The sequence below is a fragment of the Alligator sinensis genome, unplaced genomic scaffold (assembly GCF_000455745.1).
Source record: "Alligator sinensis unplaced genomic scaffold, ASM45574v1 scaffold619_1, whole genome shotgun sequence".
In the NCBI taxonomy this organism is placed as follows: Eukaryota; Metazoa; Chordata; order Crocodylia; family Alligatoridae; genus Alligator; species Alligator sinensis.
The window spans coordinates 1779971-1788309 of record NW_005842134.1 but is presented as its reverse complement, the minus strand read 5'-3'; positions in this window follow the sequence as shown (position 1 = coordinate 1788309).

The following is an 8339-nucleotide window of genomic DNA, read 5'->3' as shown; positions in this document are numbered from 1 at the left end:
ACAGCCTCTTCTTTCATACCTAGATTTGATATTTCAAATGAGGCTGGAATAATACATTGTTCATTTCAAGTCATCTTTAACTTCCATGATAAACCAGCTGTTGTGACCCTCTGTATTTGAGAATTCAGTCCCCTTTGCTTTCTTTCTAGTCATCAAAAACTACAGCATGCCCATCCACCTCTCCAGCGCTCATCTCTCTCTAGGCCAATATCAATTATAATGAAGCAATATATCTAGGGGCGCTGGAAGAGATTTCTGCTGTTCCCAGACAAGCAACTCTTCATCAAGCTCCTCTTGAGACTGTGGCAATCACACCTAAATTAAAAATTTTATCCTGGGGGATAAGAGATGGGGAGGCCTTGAGGGAGCCTCACCCTCCTCACTAGTCACCTATAGGCTCCCCCAGCATACTATTCCCTGTCACCTGTAGGCTTAAATGTTTGCAATACTTCTGGTGCCACCTCTCTCATGAGGCAGCACAAAAGTTTATGGCAACCCCCAACATGAAAAAGCCAACCTTTGACCATGCCCATTCTCAACCATACTCTTTAAAGACACTCTTCCACCATTAAATACTAACACTTTTGCTAGTCTCTAAACAACCTCCTGCTTTAGCTGGACTTACTATTAAGGACACACACCATACATCCAGTTAATAGTGAACAACACCAAAACAGTGCCATGCCTTTGAAAGGCATTTCCTGTTACTTACTGCTGTAGGAAGGAAGGGAAAGATTCTTGCCAAGGAGGCTCTGAGAGTTTCACCAGTCCTGCAACTCTAAAAGGCCATATTACCATCTGGTATAAACCGGCTCAGCTCACTGAACTCAGTGCAGCTACACTGATTTATGTGAGCTGATGCCCTTCTCCAAAGTAGCTCTGCTCTGGAAAGTGGCCCTCCAACGATGCTCCCCAGGATCTCCCTTTTTATTACCTTTCAGTGATTCTAGAGCAAATGTATTCATTGTTCAATAGCAAGATATGACTCAGGCTTGCTCAGTGAATTCATGCTGCAGTTTGGGAGTCCTGCTGGGCTCCATCTAGTTCCCACCTGACCAATGAAAGCTTGCAGTGAAAATGTAGTTAATACCTTCCTCCCTCTCCCCTTGCTTCACTGCCTCCACAGAGCTAACAGGACTAAAGTAGGGCACTTAGTTTTGTCAGTCAAATCAGCAGCTGTTAGCGAAGCACACAAAGAGACAGTCATGACTCAGAGTAAGATGCTATTTCTTCCCAGGGTAGAACAGCACTTTCATGCCACAAGCTCTGATCATGTCTCCAGCACTTCTCAGGCCTTTTCCAGAAGTCTGGATTATCCAGAAGGAGCTGCCCATGGTCACACAGTGAGTCAGTTGGCATAGCCAAAAATAGAAGGCAGCTTGATTGACTCAGCTTTCCTAAGGGGAATGGAAGTGCATTTACTGAAAATAATCTGTTCCTGTTCTGCTTCTGGTTTTGCCTTTGAGGGAGCCTGTGCCCCAGTGGAGTCTCTCCTCCAAACTGCCCTGAAACCAGCAACACCCAAACACTGTAAACAAAAAGAGAGCTCAAGGGGGCATTACTAAATCTCCAGCTTGCTAAGGATGAACCAGCAAGAGCAGCTGCAAACTGGTTGATTCCTTAGGCCAAGAGTTTCCTCTTTAGGAAGCTGCTGACCCTTGGGAAATTCTCTTCTTCCCGGCATCATGGGGGATCTTATCCTGTCTGCTGCTAAATAAATTACTGCTTCAAAGCCTGCTCTGCAAGGAGGAGGCAGGTAGAGAGTACTGTGGGCTTGAGGGTTGCTGCCTCCTGGACTGCAGACCCAATTTACTCTACCTTCAGGGAAAAAAAAAAACACCATTATTGGCCCTGCTCCTCTTTCAGCATGGGTTCACCTGGTTCAGAGTCTGTACCCAGGATGTGGCAGACATTCTGCTGGTAGTGATAGAGCCAGGGAGGGCCCTACCACAGCACCTACTGGGGACAGGCTGACTGTCAAAAACATTGCACTGTACTCGGTGCCACTGGCCCATTGGGGAACTGGGGCAGGGCTGGTGTTAGAGCTAGATCTCAAAACAGGGCTGTGTTCTTCAGTGCCAGGGGAGGGAGTGGGTTTGTGTACTGGATGGACAGAACCCAGGTGAGTCAACACAGGGCTCTTAGAATCATAGAAATTTAGGGCTGGAAGGGACCTCAGGGCATCATCTAGTCCAACCGCCTGCTCAAAGTAGGACCATACCCAGCTAGATCATCCCAGCCAAAGCTTTGTCTAGCCAGTTTTGAAAACCTCCAAGGAGGATCTTCTCTTGATCTTCAGCTTACAGGTTAACAGGGATGAAGGGACACTCCTCTTCTGGCTCTGGTGCTCTTGCAAGTGTCCAACTCAGCATAAAGTGACAATTTCAGCACTGCTCTGACTGGCTACCAAAGGAGCAGTGTCTTTGTACTGCTGTCAGCTCCCCCAGCCCTGCAGGTCAGCAGTTTCAGCCTGGCAGTTATGTCTCAGCTCCACTCCAGGGTGCCTGGCTCTGCATAGTTGTTGTGTCTAATGCAGCACAGGGGGCATTACCTACGTCACTGTCATGCCACAAAGTCCTCACAACCTGGCAGGGTCTCTCCAAGTATATGATGCTATCAGTGCACCAAGCAGCAGCAGTTCCTCTGTCTTGGGTGTATGGATGTTACCTATTGCAGGTGTCCACATATTGCCACTGTCACCAACTCCAGTGAGTATGTTGTTGTCATATCTCTAGGCACCCATGAGTGTCACTGCATTACTGGGTCTCTAACCCACTTAGCAGTGGTGCAGACTGTAGAGGTACATGGCCACCCCTACATAGCAAAAGCCCAGAGAGGGTTATTGAGAGGCTGGTCACCTCCTCAGCTGTAACTATGTAGTGCAACTGCTAAAAAGGACTACGCCCAGGCAGACGGGAAGAGATTGGAGCAGTGTAAGGGGTGGGGACTGCTAAGCAAGTAAGCAGAAAGGGATCCAGGGGTGTGGTGAGGGGTAGGGAGCCTAGAATTGAGCCCAGAGAGGCAGGGCCAGGGTTCTCCAGCTTTTCTGGGTGAACAGACAGAAGCTAAGGCTAGAAGGGCACAACCTGATGTTAGAGCAGTGATGTTCCCCCTGTTGTCACTGCTCTCAGGAAGGACCAAGCCAAGATCCCAGCTACACAGGTGTATATCCAGAAGGAATATCCCTCAAAGGCAGCTGCTTTAGAGCTAAGCAGGCCCTAAAGTCCCCAGCTTTGAAGGACCAAGTCACCTCTTTTAGGTTCTGTCTCAGGGTCAGTAGGACCACCCTTTCTCCAGGGGCCAGCTGGCACTGCGGGAGGTAATTCAGAGCTGTGGTGGGTGCTGGATCAGAATAGGTCCAGAGCGTAGATGAGGCTGAGACTGATAGTAAGAGCAAGAGCTCCCTGGATGCCAAGCTTCTTGTGCCCAGGCCATAGTGACTGGGCTAATTTATGTGCCCACCCATTACCCGGCACCCACAGCACCTGCATAGTCTGCCCACTTCTGCCAGTGGCTGACGTCATGCAGCAGAAGCTCCTGTGCCAAGCAGGCTGTGTGGGTGGCACTGGCAGGCACCTCTAAATATCATGGCTGCTGACAGGGCCAGTTATTATTAGTACCCAGTGGAGGCGAGAGAGGCTTCTTTCCTCACTGTGTTGCTACGGGGCACAGGGCTCCTCTGGAACCCATGGTGACACTATGAAAACCACTGCCCATCAAGGGAGTACAGCTTGGGGGTTGGCCAGGGTCATGGCTCCTTCCAGAGACCTGAGGCTACCCAGGGTTTCACCTCCCCTGACACATGGTAGGGGTTGGTTGCCCACTAATATTTCTTTGTTATAAATGCTCTGACAGCACTGGGGAGGAGGCAGGGGAGCAGCCACAGAAGGAGTCACATCAGAGTGACCCCGGTAGCTGGTCACATCAGAGTCACACTCCGGTAGTTGAGAGCAGGACTAGGTTCCCAGAGCCTAAGTTGTGCTGTTTAGGACTGGGCTCCTGGATCAAGCCTGTGGGGCTCTCACAAATATGATGGTTCCTCCAGTTCTGCAGCTCCTGGCCCCACATCAAGTCACTAAACAGGCCCAGAGCTCACCATTGACTAATATCACAGGCCCAAGCTGAACTGACCTTGACAATGGAGACTTCGGAAAAAGCAACCTGCTTTCATTAGCAATGGAAGGTGAGCATCCCTCTAGTGTCTGTGATGGGTTATTGCTGTTTCTGCATGTGGGCAAATTTGTCCAGTGACTGCATTTTATACAAGGCATTTTAGTGTACTAGAGGGCACAGGGCATTCCCTTCTAGCACAGGAGTCCTAGTGCTATCAGGTTAATGATGCTTATGCTGGTTCCAGCAAAGGACCCTTCACAGAGCTGGCCTGGGAAGGACCAGGCTAGTGAGAGACATCTGCACATGGCTTCCTCACAATAGTCCTTCCAATCTTGACATAACCCAGTATAACAGAGCACACCAAAGCAGCCTGCAGCTGGCTATTCTCCTTACCTGATTGAGAACAGGGCCCAGATGTTCACTATAAGAGCAGGGCCCTGAACAGCAAAGCCAGCAGTCTGCTGCTAGCAGCTGCGAGAACACCACCCAGCTGGAGCTGCTGATTGTGACACCTGGGAGGTAAAGGCAGGAACTATGGGAACGGCAGGAAGCTCCTGGTCCTGGGGCATGACCTAAAATGACACCCTGCTGGGAATGGTTGTTGTGGTGGGACTGCCAGTGGTGGGGCACTTTCCAGGAAATGCCACACCTGGGGCCTCCCCAATGAAGGGCGAATATGGGACATCAAAAACCCTCAGCCCCCGCTGCCTTGTGGGTGACCCCATGAAGGGGAAAGGCTAAGAGAGCACACCCCCAAGGACAAAACAAGGGCCCAGACTCATCATGAGTTCTGAGGCAGGGTCCTGGCCAAGTGAATGGGCCAGAGATGGTGCCCAGACTCATGGCGAGATCTGAGGCTGCACTAAGGGAGCTGGGACTGAGGCTCCGTTGGGGTGGCCTGAGCCTTCGGGGACCTATGAGTGAAGCTCCTGGGGCAAGGGAATAAAGGGGTTTATGAGGCCAGTGAAGGGCATGAGATAAGGCCCTGTGTAGGTCAGGGGAATAGGGCTGGGAGCCCAGAGTAGGGCTGGAAGTCCAGCCCAGTGTTAGGGCACTGGAAGAAAAATGGATGCCATCTGGGAGCTGCAGGAACGCTGATTCTAATCTGTGTCATCTCTGGCAGCACCCCCCAGGCGAGACTGGCACTCAGCTACTGTAGGGTGACTCCTGAGTCAAGTCACTTAATATCAGGTGCCAGATTTTCAACTGCTCCAAATCCAGTCTGTCTTTCTGCATTTTTGCCTGTTGGCTGAGAGCAGGATCTGGACCCGTTTCACATCCACAGGCAAGTTCTGAAACTGAACTTGCAGAAAACCCAAAACAAGTGGGTGTTTGATGCCAGAGGATAGAGCCTCCCCACTTTTACCCTAGTGACCTTATCAGTGTAACCCGGGCGGTACTCCAAAAAGGTACCTCCTCTCCAATTGAAGGGATCAGAGCAGGTGCACAAGCACTGTGGGAGGTGTAGGGATTCTCCTTCCCCTATAGAGCAGAGCCAGACCACCACTGGGGACTTAACCATATACCTTTTAATGAGGGAACATAGCAGGCATAATCAGGGGGGTATAGTGGACACCACAATGCCCCAAGGGGGCAGGATTCAACAAAGGTTAGCAAAAGACAGGGTTAACAAAATATAAAAACACAAACAGCAGAGCAAACAATACTGGTTGGGGAAGTATAAAAAGGCACAAAAAACAAAATGTCAAAGGACAAAGAAATATAGGACCTAGGTACCGGGAGGGGGAGAAAGGTGGAAAACACAATGGCTCTTTTCTACTGTAAGAAGAATTTTTTTTTGTTAGCTCACTCACCCCAACTCACCAACCAAAGCTGGGACTTGAACTCAGGTCTCCCACATGGTAGGCAGGAACACTGCCACACAGCCACCAGTACTGGCACTGCTCCAATTTGCTAGGAGTCTTGACCTTCCTGGAGCCTGGGCTCTGATTGGAGGAGCTGGAAGCCAAGTTGGGAACCCCTCAGGTCACTGCTCAGGTCCTCCTGCTGGCCACAGCCTCTTGTAGGGGATCCTGGAGTCCCAGCAGGAAGCCTCTCCTGCCAGCCACACATCAGGCTGCTGAGGGTCCAGCTGCTGCCTGCAGGTCCCACTCCTTCAGGCTCTTCTGGGGCAACTGCTTCCACCCCACCGGCTCAGCTCTTACCAGCTCTTCAAAGCTCCTTCCTTGTAGTCCCTCACCGGTCTCCCCTGAGTCAGCCGTGCTGCCCCTTTTATCCCCCTCCAGGTGACCCAAGGGGCCAATCAGGGGACATGAGGGGTGAATCTCTGGGGCCTGATTGGTGAGGAAAGGGAATCCCAAGTCCTCCAATCATCTTTTGCCCTTTCAAAACCCCCTGGGCCAAATCATTACCAGATTGGTGAGGAAAGGGAATCCCAAGTCCTCCAATTATCTTTTGCCCTTTCAAAACCCCTGGGCTAGGTCAATGCCAGCTAGCCAGTCACATCAGTAGGGCGCTCGCCCAGGGAGTGGGAAACACAAACACAGCCACAGTGGCTCAGGCCACAAGTCCATCTAGCCCAGTGGCCAGTATCTCACGGTGGTTGCTGAAGTAAAAAGCATTTAAAATGCCTATCCAACTTGAGCCATTCCCAGCCCATCTTGCCCTACAGCTTCAACTTCTCCAAATCCAGTCTGTCTCTGCATTTTTGCCTATTGGCTGAAAGCAGGATTTGGACATGTTTCCCCCTTCCCATCTTGCCGTACAGCTTCCAGCTGGTGTTCTTCCAGCTTCCAGAGGCCTAGGAAGTCCTAATTTGGAGGTTGTACCCCTGGCTGTTACATTTGATAGCCACTAGCGGACCTATTCCACATGTATTTGTTCTGGAGTCTAGGCCCCCTCTCACCCAGAGGTTAAACCTATATTTTAACCTCTATTGCCCATATCCCAGCAAAGTGCCCTAATCACCAGGCCATTGGTTAGACACTATCCAAAACACTCTACAGCCCTGTTCTGAAAGCCAGCTCCTTGAGCAGCCAGTAAAGGAAGATATGTGAAGTCAGGAGAAAGGGATCAAACTAGGAGGAAAGCATTTCAGTTAGGCTGATGATGTCTGGACTTTTCCCCAGTGGCGCAGAACCTGTTCCACTGCTATTCATCCATTGTATTCAATTAATTTTAAGTATGAGGTACAGAAAAGCAACTGGGAGTGGAGGCCAGAAGCCAGAACCTCCCTCCTTCCTCACCCCCACCAAATAACATCCATCTCAGAGCCACACACTCTGGTTTCGTCCTAGGAGTTAAGCATGAACCTGGCCACTTCTGTTCTGAAAGCAGAATCAACAGCCTGTATAAATGCCAAGAATTACAGCTACAGAGCAATGTAAGGCCACTTAGGTGCAGAGAGGTGAAATAGGACTTAGCTCTGAATCTCTAGCAGCTGTACTAGTGCTGGCTGAAATCTCTTGATCTTCCGTTGTTCAATGAAAACTCAGATTTAAAAGACTCAAAGTTTGATTCAACCTCTGCACCCCACCCCCCACCTCCCAATGGATCCTTTCAGCAACTGCTTTGTTCCTATGGCTAACTTGGGCTGGGGCAAGTCATCAAAGATAAGCATTCCAAACAGCTTTTGTGAGTTACTTCACATGTTTCATCCATCTCCACTCCTCATCCTCATTTCTGACCAGATGACCACAGTGGCACCTTCTGTCTTCACACAGACTGCTCCAGCTCTGTCCTGCCCCCAGGGGTGAAGCAGTCAGGGCTGCTTTCATTGATGCAGCAACAGAGGGGTATGAAGAGAGGATAGGAAGGGTGCTGACAACATGATCTGCTTTGCTACATAAGATCAGCTACTCCAATGTGAAGGCATCAGATCTGGGCCCCATCTCACAAGCACTTCACAGCCTGGCTACCCTGACCAGCCCCATGTATTCTAATATAATAAAAGGCTTTGTCTGTCTGTGTGTCTATCTGTCTGTCTGTCTGTCTGTCACGTTTCTGGCCAACTGCGCATGCACCACCGACAGGGTGGACGGTGATCGGCTGTGGGGACGAAGTTTGCACTGCTGCCAGGGAAATTTGTGGCAGCGGCAAACACATCCCCGCCACCCGAGCAGTGAGGCTTTCCCCCTCCCTGCCTGAGGGCGAAGGGTGGGGGAACATGATGGCAGTACCCCCCCTCTCCCAGTTGCCCAGCCCAGATGCCCCCCAGAACATCTGGCAGGGAGGGGGAGGCAGCAGGCAGGGAAAGCGGGAGAGGA